The following is a 19,334-nucleotide window of genomic DNA, read 5'->3' on the forward strand; positions in this document are numbered from 1 at the left end:
CATGGCTATGCCTTTACGTTTGACCACCTAGGTATTCAAGCCGCTGACCTTAGCTTTGTCACCGTAAACTTATACCCTCGTTCCAGCTAGTTCACCACGGCTGGTATAGCAAAGGTCGTGGTTTGTGCTATCCTGTTTGTGGGATGGTGCATATAAAAGATCTCTTACTACTAGTAGAGCACATTAATTTACTAATCATCAGCTACTGGATGTCAAACCTTTGGTAATTCTGATACACAATCTTCAGAGGAAACCCGCAGCATTTGTCTATTCGTAGCAAGATATGTTTTATATATGCACTTTTCGATAAATAGTACATGCCACCACCTGTGATATACCAATCGTGTGGCACCGTTTGGTATCAGAATTACCAAATATTTGACATCCAATAGAATTGGGTTTTTTTAAAAATAATGTGCTCTACTAGTAGAGAGGGGTCTTTTATATGCACCACCCCACAGACAGGATAGCACATACCACGGCCCTTGATATATCAGTTGTAGTGCACTGGCTGGATTACCGAGCGAGCGCTTTACCACTGGGCTACGTTCCGCCCATCGACGGACCTGATAATGATTGATAAAGTATTTCGGTGAATCTCCTGGTAGAGATTGTAATCTTGTAATAATCATTTGAAATGCCATCCTCAAGTAACAGAGATATGTGTTTAAAATGTGGACAACAGCAATGGCTATCACACTTGACCATGTAGGCGAAGGCGGCTATTCCTTAATGGATCATAATGGCCATCGTAACTGTTATTTTATACTGGTGGATCTGTTGTACTATTTTCTCTGTGCACACTTGGTTTAAATGCAACTTTATGTTGGTTGTGATAGTAAACAAAAAGACTGCTTATCCCCCATGCTATCACTTTGGTAACAATTTCAACTTAAATGAAGTTAAATTACTTATTCAGGTATTGTTTACCACACTTTCGTTCATCTTTCTCATCTGTCACTCTCTTTCTATCATTCTCATTATCTTAATATAAACAAACTTTCCAATTTCTTTTATGTATGCTACAGCTTCTGTTACACACTTTTGAAATGTTATAGTTTTCTTTGTTACTGGTGAGTAGATTAATGGATATATTATCATCAGGTTTCTCTAGAGAAATATCAGTCTTTAGAGAGAAGTCCCTTTAAGTAAAGCAGTTTAGTTCTACAAAGATGAAGACATGGTCAATGAATCTAAGTTTGTGTTGCTTCTAAGATAAACACTGCTGACGTTTTCACCGTCAACTGTGTGAACGAAAATAAAACAGCCATGTAAAACCTTTTTATCGGTGTACGCACAATATCCGTTGTCGGTGTATGCAGGATACCCCTTGTCAGTATATGCAGGATACATCTTGTCGGTGTATGCAGGATACCTCTTGCCCGTTGTCACGGGGATCCTATAATACCCGTAACTCGATGAAACACGATTATCCAAATATCTCTCCTAACTGTATATCTATTAGGTCTATCTGTATCGAGCAGTATTTACCCGAGTGGCTCGTCTAGGTATGATCAGAGATACGATCTTATATAAAGTATATGTAATATAGCACGTTTAGTTCACTAGAAAACACAACAAAAACACAATACACTTTGGAATCTGTATTAACCTACGCAGACCAATGTACTGCCGCAGTAGTTAATTAACAACAACAAATAATAACAACCCAGAACTGATCACTTAATTAGTTAATCTCTAGGTGTCTAGTTTACACAATATGCTAATCACTTCACCGTGACACAACACCCACACGTGTGATAATTGAGAAACGCTTCCAGGAGAACTTAATTAATAAAGGAATTACAACTCTATTCCTAACTGGTTAATTTTTAATTACCCTTACTACTCGTTCAGTAACGTGTGATAATTGAGAAACGCTTCCAGGAGAACTTAATTAATAAAGGAATTACAACTCTATTCCTAACTGGTTAATTTTTAATTAACCCTTAACTACTCATTCAGTAACCTTGTAATACAGAATTAATACTGGTACCCATCACAATAAAGACAATAACCTACAGTTTACCTAGGTCCTCTTGGATGACTGGTTAAGCTTTTTATAATTATTTAGGACAGTGAGCCTACAGATTACTGCGTCAGATGACCGGCAGCACCGTCTAAATAATATTGGTATAATACAGTATTAAAATATTTAAAGTCACATCAATCACATCAAGGTTATACACAGAGCAGAAATAAAAAATATTTACCAGTCCGGACGGACAGCGATCCCTTGGAGCCTTCCTATGTTTCTCTCCGATATCTCTAAAACCCTAGCTATTTATTCAAAACTCTCATAGACAGCGAATATCGCCTGGGGGTACAAGGCGGTACCTCACGTATCATGTGGATTTTCCACAGCCACCACGGCGGCATATTTTTGTCTGATCGTCAGACTGGCTGTCGCCATTCCGCGAGCAATCCCCTGGTCATAAACAACACTAGCGGAGTTATTACGTAACTACTGGCCACATGGCCTCCACACCTGCGCTAGGTGTGTACTAGAAAAGCTCGACGACCGTCGCGCAAAGGTATCACGTAACAAGTTGCCCATCTGGGCTAAGTGCATTTGGAACTGCACACGGTCCTCTAAAACAATTAATATCGCCACAGGCGAAAAGAAATTAAGAGCATGTACCGTCACACCCGTGTATGCAGGGTACCTCTTGTCAGTGTATGCAGGATACCCCTTGTCCTTGTACGCACAATACCCCTTGTCGGTTATTGCAGGATACCCCTGGTCGGAGTACGCAGGATACCCTTGTCGGTGTACGCAGATTAGTTCTAGGCTATATTAGTGGACTATTTCATCTCTCGGACACTGGATCATGTATCACTCTACAAGATATTTTACATTTAGTAGCCAATCATGAATGATACAAAATATGAATTAAACTGTTCTGAGAAGACGCCAAGGGAACATTCCATTCGTGTTATACATGCCAATACCTTGTGGTGTATAATTTAATGTATCTCTTACCACATCTATCAGTTATTTATATATATATATGCTATTGTCTAATAAATGTAATCATGCACCTAGAGGGTATGAAAATGACTCTGCAAGACAGATAACACATTGGTGCACAGAATAACCTATCAAAAAGGAAAGCTACAATTTCGAAGGCTAACAACCGGAGCTGGTTATAGACACTTTCCACAAAAACAACAGTAGTTCGCTATTCTGCAGTGCTTTTCTTTTGTTGTTGTTGTTTGTTTTGTTGTTTTTTGGGGGTGGGGGTGGTGATTTGTTATAGGTGGCATACGTGTAGTTTGCTATATGTGACATTACCTTTTCTTCTCAGAAAGACTTGCGTTTTTAGAATTATGAAAAATTCATTTTCATGGCATTACAAACACCAGGATGACCATAAACATTTCGTATGTACGGAAATGAATAAAATATAAGTAATGTCCGATTCCAATTATAAAAATCCGTCTTTATAGTGCAAAATACGCAGTAGTGTTTAAAAACTAAGGTATGTCACTCCAAGGCTAGTCAGTACTGTGTTGGTGCAATATTTAGTGCTATGATGATACGCTGTAGATTTGAGGGAGATAATAAGAAAATGACCTTTTTGACGAGGAGGCTGCGCAAAAGATGGAACTAAGAGGTGTCCATTGGAACCGTATTGACTGTATATCAATTATTTATACAGCTGTCTCATAAAATATTTAAAGTGACGTGAACAATAATACTTCCACGTCATTTGGCAATTTATTAAAACAGAAAAACTAAAAATAACCGAGACAGAAATAGCAGGCCTGCGAGCGCCAGAACGTCGTGCATGTGTATATCGGGGTTATCTCCCATCTCGTTCCGGTTAGTGCGCCAGTGTATGACAGGTATTTAAGTGATGAACAACGATAGTAAGTACACCGGTCTATTCACAGCTTCCCGGACCTACGACATACCGTGACTACCCACCCGTGCCACGGGCTTGTTGATGCCATGTGTGTAAATGCACGGTAACAGCCCAAGGGCAGTGTAAACAGACGGTTTGGAAACAATTTATAACACCACCTGCACCTGTAACGTGACATGGACGCCAATACTGAATTAAGACACATTCGGCTGGTCATGTAAAGATGTACAGAAGGAATGTTGTTAAACGAAACTTAATTTTTTTTTAAAGTTATTTATTATTTATTTATTATAATTTTTTTGATCGTCGGATGAAATAGCTCGAGCGTCCTTTAGCCCTGTCCTGTCTGTATATGTTTGGATCAGATTGCTTGATCCTCATCAAGTTTACTCATAACATTAAACTAGCGTGTTAGTGACCAGTGCAAAAGCTATAAGACAAAACCTGACATCCTAGGCGCGTGTGCAAAATTGTATGCAGGAGAATCTAGACTATATAAATAGAAGTTTCTAAAGAGTGTGGGTGAGTTGACAAAATGCATGTATTAAAACGAAAATTCGCTTGAGTGGGGGGGGGGGGGGGTCGACCCCAAAACCGCGCCCCCTGCACATAGCGGTGTTGGGTTTCTTCTTGTAGTGTTTGTACTAGTGGGAAACATATGACTTTAATGGTATAAGTGAATTCCAAATAATAAAATGAAAGGTTTGTGGCATAAAATGTTAGATATTATGTGCATTTTAGACACAGTCCCTAACGATACTTTTGTTGTCTAAAATTTCGAAATCGACAGTTTTTAACACCTAAGCACCCAGCATATAAACAGAACAGGGCTAATGGATACTCGAACTATGGTATTTAAATATATATATATATATATATATATATATATATATATATATAAAAATAAGCAGGCACTAAAAAACGAATTGTTACTGCGAGCTTTTCGTGAAGTGCAGGGAACAATTTCGGGAAGAGTTTTTCGGATTGCACTAAAATCGGGAAATCCGGAGGATTATCATATCTATTATTATGTGTGTCCGGCGATGGTGATATCAGTATTAAGAAACTGGCTACTCTCAGGTCTCAGACACTTCAATTCATTCATTAATATATAATACACTATACCTTAAATGTGTGTGACAAAGTAGAAAACAAACTTCGCTCATTCCGACAGGAAAAAAACAACAAAAAAGTTTCATTCTGCCTTGTACAGAGATTTGATTTGAAAACTTATTACAAGAAAATTAGATTCCCGCTAGCGTTTAGGTGAACACTAAAGGGCTCTACATTGCACCTTGTTAAACCGCGATGTCTTTTAACTCCGCCTTGTACAGAGACACGATTTTGAAAATGTTAAATCGTTTTGTCCTTTAGATTGACACCAGTGGTTAGATGACCAGTGGCGGGCTCTACGTTGCATCTGTTAAACCGCGATGTCTATTCACTCTGCCTAGTACAGATATTGGATTTGGAAAATGTTAAAAGTGTTTTTTTCATATCTTCCTAGTTGTTAGATTCACACAAGCGGGCTCTTCATTGCACCTTGTTCAACCGCGATGTCTTGAGAATTAAGTGGCGGTCGATGAGCCGTGTTGATAGCGGAAATATATGGCTTTATTAAGGTGTAGTTTTATTGGCCTCTTGCATTAGTATAGGATGTTGAAGCGATAATAAACTTGAACCCTTTATTCATAAAATGTGTTATCGCCGAATATCAAAACCAGATACAAGCGACAGATAAAAGCGGCGCAGGCGAAATCAAACCAAGGCCCGTGCTTATAAACATTCCAAAGTCCAAACTGAGTAGTCTCAACCCTTACGTATTACATGCAGTTGGTATAGGGCTGCCATGATGACACATATAATCTCTAGAAATTACACTTTTAAAGGGAATGTTGTAGAATCGAATCACCTTAGTGCACCCATTGCATAGAGCGACGGGAAATGCACCCTGCAAAATGTTTATTTATAGATCGATTACCTTGCGTTTGAGGAAGAAAAAAGACGACGTTTGTCGTCTGATTGGTATTTTTTTTTATAAACTAAATTAAAAAGTAAATTTTATAGTACTTGAGTTGGAGACACATGCACAACAGATTCCCTTCCTCTCGTTTCCTACAGGCCGGGATAATAAAATGTTTTCTTCTGACGCTTCATCATTCAATTTGGCGTAGTTTATTGGCATCTATTTATCGTTAAGTTGGGTTGATTGCATTCATTTTCTGTGATAGGTTTTGTAGGTGGCTTCCAAGTTCCGGCCAACATGATTACTTGGTAATAGATCATTGGACCCTTTAGTTTTCTTGTAACAAATTTCGTATAAGAATTTGGAACTGTACTTTCATTGGGATGTTAAATTCAAGACGTTCCTTAAATATCCCAAGTCTTTGTGCTACGTAGGCCTAAATGTTTTCGCAGAGATAGCATTATGATCAGGGTATAGGGTTCTGTCGTTCAGATTTTACAAGAAAGAGACAGGCAGAAAGACAGACGGATACAGAGACAGAGACTCGTACAGACACAAACACACAGACACACTCACATACAATTGGTAATTTTGACATTAAATATTAGAGAAGAAACCCGCTACGTTTTGCCATTAGTTGTAAGGTATCTTTTATATGCACTATCCCACAGGCAGGATAGCGCACACACACAAACACACACACACACACACACATTTATTAAATAGAAATAAAAAAACCGTATATGGTTATGGGTGGGGTTTTCTTCTTCTTTTTTTTTCTTCTTTTTTTTTGGGGGGGGGGGGGGGTTTGCGTGCTTCCATCAGAAAATTGTATATATATATATATATATATATATATATATATATATATATATATATATATATATGTAGTGTTATATAATTATTGTCGGGTGAGTTTGTAGCTGGTGTTGCACCATTCATTCATACTAATACATCAGTATCTGCAATGTAAGCATTTCGTCGCACATGAACCTCAACTCTGACATTTGCCGGTGGTTAATACGGCGTCGACAGGTGCACCAAACTGTTAGCACTTTAACCTATTTACAATAACGAGAGTGAAAAAAAAGAAATGGTTCAATCCTATATAAGGGGAGAATATTGATGATTTATTTCCCTGATCAATTTGCTGACCAGCATATCCCCATATCGCGAACAGGGATTAAGGGGTTTTCTTTGCTAGGCGAAGACACTTGGACATAAGATGTAGGCGGGAGCACATTTCTACAAACTTTACACAGCTGAATACATTGAGGAACTGAAGGACGTTTAGCTAATAGTGTTTTATCACTTGATATGACCAAGTGGACGTTGGCCTAATGGTAGAGCGTTTGACTCAAAGGAAAATAAGTAAGAAATGTTTCATCAAATACGACGCACTCCACACATTTGAATTACGGTTATATGACGCCGGGTAAATTATATATGTGTTTAAGGACGACACAGATAACGTTAGAGGAAACCCGCTGCCGAGACTTTTATATGCACCATCCCACAGACAGGATAGTACATTCCACGGCCTTTGTTAAACCAATTGTAATGAAACGAGAAATAGGCCAATGGGCCCACCCCACCAATGGGAATTGCTCCTAGATCGATCGCGTAGCAGGCGAACCCTTTAGGACTGGTTTATATTGCCGTATTTTAGGTATGGCTCCTGGATGAACACTACTGGGAAGTGGCCAGCCCCCCCCCCCCCCCCCCACCACCACCACCACCACCCACCATCACACAGTAGGAAAAGTGTCAATATTACCATGTATTGTTTGTATACGTATTGTAATAGCTGATGATTGAAAACTGAACGGATGTTAAACAAACATGTCTTTCATTTCATTGTCCTAAAAACAGATTCAACGTATGCTTAGGAGTTATTGTTTGCTTCTTCTTTCATGTGAAAAGATTTATCACGAATTCAAAGCATAGACATATTTTCTTTTAATGCGTTCCTCTTTTATACGCGCGGTACATAAGGAAGTTGTATTAAATTTTGATACAGAACTGGTCTTGATGACGCTTCGGTTTCTTGATTTGGAAAAAAAACACCCAACGAAATCATAACCCTCGCAGCATGATGCGTTGTAGAAAATAGCGGCGTGTCTAGGAACTATTTGATGTGTATTGTCTACATTTTGACGCTGGTAATGATAACACTTCGATTTCTTAAACTGGAAAACAAAACAAAACAACGAAAACATTTCTTTCACAGCAGGATGCGTTGTAGAAAGCTAACGGCGTGTCTAGGAACTATTTATGTGTATTGTTTAATCATTGATGACCTTGCCATGATGAAACAGATTGTTCCACAGATACAGACAAGGGATTAAGCGTCAAATCAGCGGCTGTTCCTCGAGTCACGCCATCTTAACGAGACGCATTTCTAGCAGATTCTTTGTAGACAAACGAAAGCTTTTTCCATTCTAATTTCAAAGATTAAATAATAAAACTGCACAAGGACTACGTTGCATCTGTAATGCTGCAAGAGGATTAAATTGCATTGGGAACTGACGGCTTGCCTTGGTGATCAAAGAAGGCCTCGCGTTTAGTTGTTATCTTGGGAAATACGGGACAGCTGCGTGTGTATCGTTTCTAATAGAGACAATGCACCAATATCTTCGATGGGTAATTAATGTTTAATACAATTATTGTTTCCGTGCATTTGTGGAAGCTAAAGGCAAAGACAGGCCAATCATTTCGTGTCACTTCTTCAGTAATGGTAAAAGGTTCGACATTTGAAAGTAAATAAATATTGCTGTGGACTAAAAAAAATTTCAATAATGCAGGAAAATAATTTCAATGCATACATGTGTTTTACTTCATCTCCTGCCAGAAGACTGCGTGATGTTTACAGGAAAAGGCTAAATTATTTATTACATATTCTTTTTTCAAACTGCATAATAATTACACTGTTGGCTTTGAGTCGAAGAAAGGAACAGGGAGAATACAAAGTTAAAGTTTGTTTTGTTTAACGACACCACTAGAGCACATTGATTTGTTAATCATCGGCTATTTGGATGTCAAACATTTTGTAATGTTAACTGTTCGAGGAAACTCGCTACATTTTCCCCATTAGTAGCAAGGGATCTATTATATGCGCCATCCATCAAACAGGATAGCACATACCACGGCCTTTGATACCACCAGTCGTGGTGCATTGGTTGGAACGAGAAATAGCCCAAAGGGTCCAGTGACGTGGATCGATCCTAGACCGACCGCGCATCAGGCATGCGCTTTACCACTGGGCTACGTTCCGCCCATGAAAAATAATAATATAATGTTAATAGGATGTGTTTGTATGTCTCTTTGCAAAGGAAACTAACAATCTTTTGGTTTGTTTCTTTTACAAGCTACACCAGTAGTCCAGTCTCTAAAATGAATGAGCTGTCTTTTCCAGTTCTGTTCTGTCACCATAGAATTTGGTTTATATCACTGTTTCAACAGGCCACTCAGATTGTCTCAAACCATGCTCAAGCGGTAGCCTGTCCGCCTGTGATGCGGTCGGTCATCGGATCGATCCTTCTCAGAAGACCCATTTGCAGTTTGGGCTATTTTCCTTTCAAACCAATGGTCCACAACTGGTTCTTCAAAGGCCGTGGTATGTGCTGTCCTGTCTGTGGGAAAGTGCATCCCTTGCTGCTAATCCAAAAGAGTAGCCTATGTGGCGGCAGCGGGTTTCCTCTAAAGAAATATGTCAAAATAGCCATATGTTTGACGTCCAATAGCCGATGATAAGATAAAAAATCAATGTGCTCTAGAGGCGTCGTTAAATAAAACAAACTTTTACTTTTTGTTAGGTTAGGCACTGCTGTAGGATGTGCTCCAATGTTGTGTCTTCGAGTCCACAGCTGCAAGTTGGTGAAGGTGCTAGCTTGAACGTTTGCTGACGATATAATTTTAATCAATTATAGTACAACGGACAATTACCTTCCCTTGATTTCGCAAAATGACAGAATTGCCGCCTGGAGCACACCATGAGTCGATGTGCGGGATTTTGATCAGTCCGTGGAGCCCTCGCCTGTGGTGGTTTTGTCATAAGATCGATTCCCCTTGGTGGACTCATTCTATGATTGTTGGGGGGGGGGGGTCGTCACAACCAATGCACCACGACTGGTATATCAAAAGCTGTGGTATATGCTGTCCTGACTGGGAAGAAAGTGCATTTAAAAGATTCCTTGCTGCTAATGGAACAACGTAGTGGGCTTTCTCTATTATAATGTGACAGCATTATGAAGTGTATGACATCCAAACACCGATGATTACTAAATCAATGTGCTCTAGTGGTGTCGTTGAACAAATTAAACTTTTACACAATGAGCCACCATTTGCGAATTTACTATCTTCCATATACACCTATCCCCCACTACACTACTATTAAAACACACCTATATCTATGCCTACACCAGAACAGTATGCAATTATGCCCAAGAGTAAGTAACAATAAGTTTGATCCCCCACCCCCGTCCCCCACGCCGTGGCGTATGACCGAAAAAGAACTGGTGCCATTGGATATTGCAAAGCGAGGTATGACAAGGCAGCAATGGATGTGTGTTTGTCTTCGCGTCCTTGGTAATCAAATGTTGTTACCTTTTGTGTTCCTTGGCAAACAAATATCATTACCTTTTATTTACCTTATGAGTAGCGCGGCACAATGAACCGCTTGCAGACGTGTGAGGGTATAATTGTAAGGGCAAATACTCTAAATGTCAACTCAAACGTCATAATCCAGAGGCCAACTCACAGATCATGTCCGCACCGACGCAACTCGGAACGCTTTGGTTTCATTCAAATGTTAAATATGGTTTCCGCGCTTTTTCCTCTGTTTATTTACTTCGTCTTGTATATGGCATGACAGTACAGTATGAGTGTTATTGCATGTACAGTATGAGTGTTATTGCATGTACAGTATGAGTGTTATTGCATGTATAGTATGCGTGTCATTGCATGTACAGTATGAGTGTCATTGCATGTACAGTATGAGTGTCATTGCATGTATAGTATGAGTGTCATTGCATGTATAGTATGAGTGTTATTGCATGTATAGAATGAGTGTTATTGCATGTATAGTATGAGTGTTATTGTATGTATAGTATGAGTGTTATTGCATGTATATCATTCGGTTAACTGCATTACATTAATAGACTATAAATCTGATCCAAAGGGTACGCCCTTGTTGATAGAGAAGTTGAAAAGAACGCAGGTGAGAATAATATTCGAGGATATGATGATGATGATATCGATGATGACCATGATGATGGTGATCTCTGATCATTATGATGATTATCAGGAAATTTTTGTGGTCATATTCAAATAATGTTCAAGGATGATGTCTTGAGGATGTACATGTTCTGAGTCTTTAAAAGAAAACCCCGGCTGCCACTCTATTGGCTTATGGTTTCCTATTAACAGAAAGAAGGCTGTTTAAATGTGAAAGAATATCACATATTGCAGTCTCTGAGGACACATGCCTGATTAATAAATACCAAATCGCAGCAAAACGAAAGGTAGGCGATGATCGCCTATTGTTTAATCGGGGACCATATATTTAGACCAGACAATGAGTTTGATGACACCTTCTAGAGCGTTAGCAAAATGAAACCTACGTATTATTTTTAAATGCATTTTAATACAGACAATTTACATGCCCCGGACTAGATATGCCAAAGATGTGTGGAGCGGATAATTTTACCATGCTCATATACCACGAAGGTTTCGTGCATGTCCGTCCCGGGTCCCGTCTCTGGATAGCCAGGGCCCGACCCGGGACAGATCCAAATACGAAGAGCATATTGAAATGGGAATTGCTCTACTTCGAAGGATTATTAAGTGCAGTTTTGCTCAAAATAAGACGCGGATTATATGACTTGAAATGTACTCGTTCGTGCTATATTGAATAATGTACCTTTTAGCGAGTCCTGTAGCCGGGAGAGGAGGGAGGGGGGTCACATGAGGACGTCGCCCTCCTGAAAAACGATTAGTTACCCTTAGAGTCTGCTGTAGGCGCTTTTATTAAATATACCCTCTCTTAACATTTGAACCCCCCCCCCCCCCCCCCCCCCCACACACACACACACACACCTCAAGTGAAACCAGCTGGATACGTGCCTACGTTTTGGACAAATTAAATGCACCTGTATATATTCGCCGTGTCATCCATATTCATCACGCCTGTGTCTGGGGTGTCTTTGAGTGACAACACCTATACATACAGGTAATTACACTTCACGCGATTACGGTATTCCTAATGTAATATTTTCTAGTACATAAATCAGTAGGTTTGTTTCACGACGCTGACAGATTCAAGTGGTTCGCTACAATTGACTATGTAGGTTATTGTGGGCTTTTGCCTGACGGTTCTTCCTTGTGGTAAAACCGCAACTCAAAGTATTCTATTCACTCTGTCAGAGCGCCACAATGCGACATGGAGTGTTTATTTACACTGGAATATGTATGGATGATCGATAGTTATGAGGCGAGCATTCTTCAGGTTTTCGGTCTCGGGAATAGTCGCGTAGTTCAAGCTGCAGGTGTCCAGGGCTGAGTTCAGCACAGGCTGAGTAGAAAAACGTTCGCTAACCTAGTGAATGCGTTTTACGTTAAACTAAATAACTACATCGGGGACCAGTGAAATAGTTTGCGAACGTTAGCGTCGAGCAGAAGAACGTCCGCTAGACTGGTTTATGCGACTCACGGTAAACCAAGTGACGACGTCAGAAACCCATCAAATACTGTAGTTCGCGAACGTTAGTGAAATGTTCGCTGGTTAAACTTGGGGCAGGGCCGAGTTCAACTAGAGCCAGCAGAGAAACGTCCGCTAGACTGGTTTATACGCTTCACGGTAAAGCAAGTGGTCACATCGGGGTCCAGTCAAATAGTTCGCAAACGTTAGCGAAACTTTCGCTGGCTGAACTGGGAGTAGATATATTTATATGTCTAGTCTTTTCGTGCGTGCGTCGATGAAATCCACCCTATCATACCATGAGCTTAGGCTGGGGGTGGGGGTGGGGGCAAACGTCCCCATTCCAACCTCGCTAAGGCTAAAAAAATTACTGTGCAATAATAGTATATACATACCCAGGAATGTCCAGGAAAACTGTAAACAAAGGGGTCCAAGAGATCCTCCTCGACCCCCCACCACACCACACCCGTACGCTTGTCTGAGTGTGCCTGTGATTGCATTGCATCATAACAGACATGTACGTTTTACGGACTTAAGAAATTAGAACATGTGAAGATACATCATGTCGGTTTGTCCTTGTCTCTTCAGTGGAAACGGATACATAACTAAAACACATTAATCTACTAGTATTCTACTTCTTCCGTCAAACGTACGTGTCTCCGTGGATGCAGTGGACTCATGTCCTAAAACGGGGACAATAATTTTATCATGTTCTCACTGAAAAAAACAATATATCACTCACTGGCGTCACGTATCAGGTTATTGGGTGATTCGGCGCTCAATGATCATGTCGGTATTAAATATGACATCACGATTTGGCACCTCTCAGCAGGTCACCTACTTGAATTCAATATTGAATAGCATGTGTGTTTACTGATCTATTGCCAATGGTACATACATTACTAAGAAGACGTTTTTAAATGTGTTTTGAATAAATACGGCTTTACTTTCTTACTGCATTGGTTTTAATAGTTTCTCTGTTTCGAATATAAAGACAATTTAAAGAAAATAGCAATCAGATTAGTTGCAAAATGGATATAATAATAACTGAAAATTGTTTTACCCAGGATGCTTTTACTTTTCTAATTGTGTGTACGTAGGTGTACATATATGACCACACACATCACACACACGCACGCAGGCACTCGAGCGTACATACATACATACATACATACGTACATACATAAATATGTACATACATACATACGTACATACATCATACATAATTCGCATATATATATATATATATATATATATATATATATATATATATATATATATATATATAATAGCACTGGGGTACTTGGCTTCTAAATTCCTGCACACTATAACTGTGTTGTGTCGTTGTGTCTCAGTATACATATTCCACATTGTTCGGATGTATCGAATTTCCACACAAGGTATACCTATTAAATCAACCGTAAAAGGATTTGTATTGCTGGACAAAAAGCTCTTAAAATTACAACGAAAACTATTTGAACTGGTTTTCATTTTGCCGCTATGATTGATTAGTCATTATTTGCGTACGACCCATGACACAAAAAAAATCCCTATCATTCGATCATCTGAGTGTATTGGATCACAATATCCGCTACCATGGTTGGCCAGAAAATATTTCCTTATCTTTGGATTGTACGATCGCTTAGAAATATTTGCTGACAAGAAATGCTTATGAATAGATTTCTTATACCTACAACTCAATAAGTGCCTTGTCTTGCATACCTCTCATTTTTCGCGGTGTGTTGCTGTATAAAACAGCTATTAGATGCCTGGTGCATGGGTCTTCAACGGATCGACGGTCGACCGCTTGGCATGACGTAGATGCAGTGTTGATGGTTGCCAATGGTAGTGTCGCTGTCACAGCGGGAAATGCGGCCCAAAAGAAACAAAATGTATAGGCACATGTTCTCGTTTGTCATTAAGTTATGCTTTAGAAAAGGCAGAACCATAGACTGGAATTCCTAGAAGAGTCAACGTTTTCTAAATAGGTTGATTTTAAGGGAGGAGGTTAAGGGGGTGTGGTGGAAACGAAGAAACAATATGTATAGGCACACGTTCGCGTATATCGTACCATCCCAGAGACAAGATCTATAGTACACGCCCTGGCCTTTATTAAACCAATTGTGAATGCGCTGAATGTCGTTAAATATATTTATATCATTATTTCTTTCTTTTTTTCCATTGTCGTCATTTTAGCTTTAACTACGTATCTTAAAATGGACATAATACAAAAATCTAGAGAATAGTTATAAAACTATCACTGATACAGTACACGCTATTTAACCGCTATTCTCATCATAGTATAAAGACAATGACACATGTCAATTATTTTCTCTGTCTTTTTACATTCCTTTACTTTCCTTTCGTTTTTAATTTTTATTATTATATATATTTTTTATTCACACTATTATTTTCAATTCGGGATGTTTCGGTAAAGTTCGTAACACACCCACGTATGTCTGTTCCACACTCTGGAAACTATTGTACGATAATGTAGGTCAGAATTGATGCACCGAACGATTATTACATACAAAAGCAACAAAGAACCAATAACATATAACACTGTGCTCCACAATGAAGATAACCTGTTTAATGTTTTCATAACCAGTTTCTTGTTTTTCTTGAGATCGTCTAATTGATGGTCTTTTACCAGCTAGACAATTTCACCTGCTGATGCGAAAAATACACGCGTGTTCTTCTGAGTGCACTAAGGTCACCTTAATTATCACAAAACGGAACATAGCGGCCGAGTTCAACAGAACAGCACAGAATTTGATTACACTCAGGCTGTTACAGAACAGGCATATAAAATTAAAGTTTAAGTTTGTTTTGTTTAACGACACCAATAGAGCACATTGATATATTAATCATCGGCTATTGGATGTCAAACATTTGGTAATTTCGACATATAGTCTTAGAGAGGGCACCCGCTACATTTTTCCATTAGTAGCAAAGGTTCTTTTATATGCACGATCCCACAGACAGGATAGTATATACCACAGTCGTGGTGCACTGGATGGAGCGAGAAATAGCCCAATGGGTCCACCGACGGGGATCGATCCCAAACTGACCGCGCATCAAGCGAGCGCTTTACCATTGGGATACGTCCCGCCTCTATAACGGTATATAAGGAAAATGTAACATCAGGGCCGAGTTCAGCAAGACCGATTAAAAAAAAAAACGTTCGTCACACTAGTTTTTGTTCTTCACGTAAAACCAAATTACCACATCGGGAACACGGCCATGTTTTAGACCGAGCAGAAAGAAAAAACTTTCGCTAGACTGGTTAAGGCGCTTAAAGTTAAATTAAATGATAATACCGGGGACCAGTCAAATAGTTCGCAAACGTTAGCGTCGCTCACTGTCGCTGAACACAGGACAGATATATATTTATCTTAGAATATTGTGGTAGGCACTATGGTGTTGCGGGGCGGTGCATGGAAAAAATTACATTTTGTGTGTACATTAATCATTTGGGAACATAACAAGCAGGATATTTCACTGCACAACACTTTGACCCTCCCCCCTCCCTGGGGGTACTGGGGTTATCGCTCGTGAGACCTTAAGTTTGTTACTTGGCAGAAACGCTTGCTGAGCATTGGGTAATCTCAAAGGCTGCTACGTAAGGGTAAATTATGTTTAAAAAGTCGAACTTGTGTCAACACGAAGATCAAAGGTGGACGTGTTTCAAACTGCAAGGGAATGGAAACAATGGCTTCAGAGACAGTTAACACAAATATATAGTTTCTTGTCATCGCGATAAAACGAACCTCTCGATGTTTTCGACCGTGGAACTCACACAATAAATACTATTAAAACTCCTATAAAAACACAGTATCTAGTTTTAAACCCACACATTAAATCACAGTGTAAAAAATGAAACTTTTTTTTAACAAAATACTATTACATTGCACAGGTTAAAATTAATCGCCTTTTTTATTATAGGGATATACGGTAACCTGAAAACTGTTTTAATTACCATTGTGATGATCTATTGCTGTATACAGACAACAGACATAACAAACAGCAAGAAATTGCCTTTTACAGATGACAAGTTTCATATTTATACAACAATACTTCATAAACAGAAAAATTAAAACGGACTATAACCCTTACATGGTATCATTACACCTAACAGGCGTGATAACACTATTATAATCAGGTGTAGAAATTACATATAGTCTCTTCCAACTTTTCTGTGTATGAGTTTTAGTTTACTGGGAAAACGAAAAGTTGTTATTGATAAAATGAAACGTTTTAAAGGTTGTTGTCTCTTTTTATACAATAATCACCGTAATGGTAATTCAGTTTTCAGATGTTTATTCCAGAAATGTTCATGAATCGTATGTAATACTAGTAATAAAAAACCGCTAGGTGTAATTTGGATTTGGACTTGGGTTTTCTCTCCCTGCGTATTGGCAAAGTAATTCGAGCTTCCGCTTCATAGTGTTTGAACTGAAAGGTTGTTGCCTTCAATAGCCGTTTTAATCCTGTCAGAATATTAAATGTAGAGATTAGATATTTGTAGATATTTTCGAGAATAGTATTATCGCCAAGAAAGCCATCTCATCTTATCAGTCGCAATGAGAACAAATTCATCCCAGTAAAATATGTGTCGCCTTTCAGATCTTTAAATTCCTGTTTACAACTCATATTTCCAGGGACAAATAAGTGTGTAAAAAGATTTATCACCCTTGCCCGATGGGAAAGAAAAGGGTAAATTTTTATATGCAGGATCCCATAGACAGGACAGTATATATCACGGCCTTTGATGTACAAGTCATTGTAGACGGATAACGTTTCGCAAAAGAAAACCCGGCATTATTGCCGTCGGATAAGTAATAATCTAAATCTCGCCACTGACTTTTGTTGCTGACGATATACGGATGAATGAATGTGTAACAACATTCCAGAACAAAACAAAATGCATCGTCAATTGGAAGTCAAACAAAGGTAAATACGTGAATGAACTGATAATCAACATCAACAAAAAATAAATAAATTTTAATTAAACACAATATAAAGAGGTGTTCAAAAGTATAAATATCACAGGGAAGTATATTAAAACTTAATACTATTCAACTGGGTGCAATACATTCGTATTTAAATGTTAAATATACATGTAGGCATGCATTACTATTAGATTATAATTATGTGGTTGTCGCCATTAGTATTATATTGTGAAGTATATCATAGCAGAGGGCCTTGTAAGTTGGCTGATTTGTACCAAACCTTTTGTTGTTTATGCAGCAAAATATGTTTTCAGTTATAGAAACCAGCTGAAATACAATGCACCCAGCCAACCATCTATTTAATGCTAAATTCAGATTACCAACTCACCGATCTCACGACTTCTACGACTGTCCATTTGCTAGTCTGAACATTCTTACATCTCGATAGTTGGCCAACTCCGTCGTGACAGTTGTTTGTCTGTGCCTAGCATAATATACCATTGTGTGGTGTACTGTATACCCCCAATTGTGTGGTGTACCGTATACACCCATTTGTGTGGTGTACCGTATACCCTCACTCGTGTGGGGTACCGTATACCCCCAATCGCATGCTGTACCGTATACCCCCAATCGTGTGGTGTACCGTATACCCCCAACCAGTGTTGTGCGGTCAAGTGGCATCAACAATCACTGTCATTGTCGGGCATACCCGTCTAATAACAAAAGTGGCCATAACGTTGGCTCTGATATCATTGCACGGCTTTTGATGTGTTGAGGACCCCGCGGATCAATGACTTGCCTAATGGCAATAGAATAGCATATCTCGATCGGTCTCAAGAGTCGTGGAATCCTTGCTGTTGACCATGCCGAGTCGGCGCTGCTTCTACTGCAACCACAAATATGCTGCTCTTACACAAGAATGTTTATTTTGCGATATCTTTATCCGGAATGTCCTCTTCAATATCCGGCACTAGTGGTGGAGAGAGAGCCAACAACCGACGAGTCTTCCATAGAATTCGCGTTTATCTTGAAAAGACCACCTCGGACACTGTTTACGTTTCTCGTGCAGTTTCAGCACTGTCGGCGGCGTGCATATATTAATGCAGAAACTGGAATAAAGATAACATAAACAAACGTAATGGCCTGGCGAAATCTATAGAGTACTCCGTGCTTTGGCTGACACTCATTCTCATGAAGTTTACTTGTTTGGCGTCGAAAAGTTAGAGGTAGTTACGAATACAAGACATGGTTCATCTCAAAATGGCGGTTGCACTGTTAACAATGTAAGTTATATTTCTGATGTCAAGTGGACAATACACTTATCACCCTTGTCTGAGACAAAGAAAGGAATATTGATTTTGTTTAAACTACGGTTTATTTGGCGTCTTAATATGTTTATCTCTACACTTGGCCAAGGCAGATAGGTAGACAGTGACACACAGAGTAAAGTAAAGTTTGTTTTATTTAACGACGCCACTAGAGTACATTGATTTTTGTATCTTATCATCGGCTATTGGACGTCAAACATATGGTCATTCTGACACTGTTTTTTAGAGGAAACCCGCTGTCGCCACACAGGCTACTCGTTTACGACAGGCAGCAAGGGATCTTTTATTTGCGCTTCCCACAGGCAGGATAGCACAAACCATGGCCTTTGTTGAACCAGTTGTGGATCACTGGGCGGTGCAAGTGGTTTACACCTACCCATTGAGCCTTGCGGAGCACTCACTCAGAGTTTGGAGTCGGTATCTGGATTAAAAATCCCATGCCTCGAGAGACCCTCATTAAGTGAAAGAGATGAGGAGAGAGAGAAGCTGAGAGAGAGACGCTGAGAGAGAGAGAGAGAGAGA

At 39.3% G+C, this 19,334-nt stretch overlaps 1 protein-coding gene across 4 annotated transcripts in view; it reads left to right on the top strand.

The window, feature by feature from the left end:
* The window catches only part of LOC121375212, a 110,588-nt gene that overhangs the window by 60,928 nt on the left and 30,326 nt on the right, over positions 1 to 19,334 (top strand). The window lies entirely within an intron of this gene.

The sequence above is a fragment of the Gigantopelta aegis genome, chromosome 6, assembly GCF_016097555.1.
Source record: "Gigantopelta aegis isolate Gae_Host chromosome 6, Gae_host_genome, whole genome shotgun sequence".
NCBI classification, from domain to species: Eukaryota; Metazoa; Mollusca; class Gastropoda; order Neomphalida; family Peltospiridae; genus Gigantopelta; species Gigantopelta aegis.